At 40.0% G+C, this 2,400-nt stretch overlaps 1 protein-coding gene across 1 annotated transcript in view; it reads left to right on the top strand.

Moving 5' to 3' along the window:
- The window catches only part of LOC101861858 (protein kinase C delta type), a gene marked incomplete in the record, with an annotated part of 96,916 nt that overhangs the window by 1,330 nt on the left and 93,186 nt on the right, over positions 1-2,400 (top strand).

The raw sequence follows: 2,400 nt of genomic DNA, 5'->3' as shown, positions 1-2,400 counted from the left end.
GGGGGGGAGGTTACTGTTGGACTTCTTGGTATTAATTCCGTTTGTAGTTCTAGAGTTGTTGACTCTCGTACGTTCGTCTACTGTAATTAACGTGGGTGGTTGGCGGGTGCTCTGGTGTGGTTTGCTTCTTCTTTCCTATCAAATATCTGTCGTCCTTATCTCCCCTTCTTCTTTTTTGTGTTTATTACTCTCTTGTAACACCTCTAATCTTCTGGCGCTCATATGACCATGCAGTTGCGAGCGCCGTAAAATCTCTACTAAAAAAAAAAAAAAAGTGTAATTAACTTTTATACTTTTCTGTGTCATTAGCTGTTTTATTTCTGTGATATTTACAGGTGTGTTTCAGTGTTATTACGCGGAGTACTTTTGTGTTCATAACTCGTGTATTTAATGTGCTTCTGATGTCACTTAAACTACTCTGTCCTACATAATATTCATTTCAAATAATAATTATCAGGTTCAATAACAGCCGTTGGTTGGATCAGCCTCTGTTTCCTGACGTATTGTACTCGCAAGCTAACCCTTTGTTCAGACTACATAGACCTTGGAGGAAAAGACATAGACCATAGCCTACATACACTTACACTGACACAAGCTGTTGCGTGAGCCTCTCTACAATATTATGTATTTGCTTTTGGGTAAATTAGTCTGTCTTTAGGGATTTCGAGGCTATCAAGACTGCGATATTCCCTCTTGTCTCTCTTAAAATATATAAAATAAAACAATGACGACGACAACAACAACAGCAGCAACAACAACAACAACAACAACAACAACAACAACAACAACAACAACAACAACAACGATACACCATGCAATATTACTATTGGCGAAGTTTAAAAAAAACATGGCATGGTGACCACCCCAATCCTCTTCATGTGCTTGCAAGTGCCGTAAAACTAAAACTCTTACTAAAACAAAAACTGCGCGTGTGTGTGTGTGTGTGTGTGTGTGTGTGTGTGTGTGTGTGTGTGTGTGTCTGTCTGTCTGAGTGTGTACTCTCAATTTTGTTGCCAGAATCTTTTCTCCGCTTTCTAGGCCCCATTAAGCGTTTACATTGTTGACAATTTTTCTCCCCCCCCCCTTCTCTATTTTTGTCTCCCCCTCTTTTTGTCTCTCCCTCTTTTTCTCTATCTCCTTCTTTCTTTTCTTTCCTTTTCTCTCTCTCTCTCTCTCTCTCTCTCTCTCTCTCTCCTTCTTTCTTTCTCTGTCTCTTTCTCTTGTGTTGCAAGAGTTGTAAAAACTCTTACTAAAAAACATAAAACGAACATCTATTTTACTTCCTGGTTGAGTTTCTCGATGCCACGGTCTTGAGATTTACCCCTACTACAAGACAACAGCTTATAGCGGGCGGGTCTTTGCATTTTAGATTTTACTAGTGAGGTTAGGCCGCCTCTAGACTTGTCGCCACCCAAGAATCTCAAAGTTCTATCTTCTTAACACCTAGTTTTGAGGAATTCGACGTTTAAAAAAATGGGTGGTTAGCGGGTGTTCTGGTGTGGTTGGCTCCTTCTTTCCTATAAAAAAAATCTTTCGTTTCTAGATTCTATCTCCCCTCCTTCTTTCTGGAGGTTTGTTACTCTTGTATCACCTCTAATCTTCGGCAGCGCTCATATGACCTTAGCAGTTGCGAGCGCCGTAAAACCCTATACTACATACATACATAATCTTCGGCAATTATTTGACCTTATTGTGTTGCAAGTGCCGTAAAACTCTTAGTAAAACAAAAATCATTAAAAAATTTGAGTTTTGCAACATGTCAAACTTATTCCGAATGCAGTTCTTTGAATATCTTGATAACGTCTCTGAATAGCCTTAGGATTTGGATAAAACAGAACATTAAAATTTGGTTTCTAACCGCATTTAATATACATCAAAGCAGCCAATGTCACTTTTTCTGAGAGAGTGGGCGGTTGGCGGGTGTTCAGATGTGGTTTGCTCCTTCTTTCATATGTATCAACCCTATAGATCTAATATATTGTCCTTCCTAATTATCTCTCCTCTTTTTCTTCTCTATATGTTAGCCCCCAGCAACACCCCCTCTAATCTTTAGCACTTATTTATGTTCATGCCGTAAAACTCTTACGTAAACTAAAACTTTAAAAAGTGTTTTTTGTGAGTGTGGGCATTTATTCCAGACTACGGGCAAATCAATTTATTTCCTGTTTACTTATTTTAACTACAGCCCAGGATCAGTTTCCTGAGAACATGGAAAGGCCCTTTTAGAAGTGAATTGAAGCCCAAAGTCACTGAAGCGTGAAATCTTAATCCCCGACCCCTTTTGTAAGCTCCCGGCTTGCTTGGCTTTCACAGGGCCCAGCACTCAATGGAGTACATGTATAGGGGGGAGAGAAGGAAGGCGAAGGGGAATTTTTGTGTGGTTCCCCAACCCCCCCCCCT

This window comes from Aplysia californica, unplaced genomic scaffold (genome assembly GCF_000002075.1).
Source record: "Aplysia californica isolate F4 #8 unplaced genomic scaffold, AplCal3.0 scaffold01090, whole genome shotgun sequence".
NCBI lineage: Eukaryota > Metazoa > Mollusca > Gastropoda > Aplysiida > Aplysiidae > Aplysia > Aplysia californica.
This window is presented reverse-complemented; position numbering and strand designations above follow the sequence as displayed.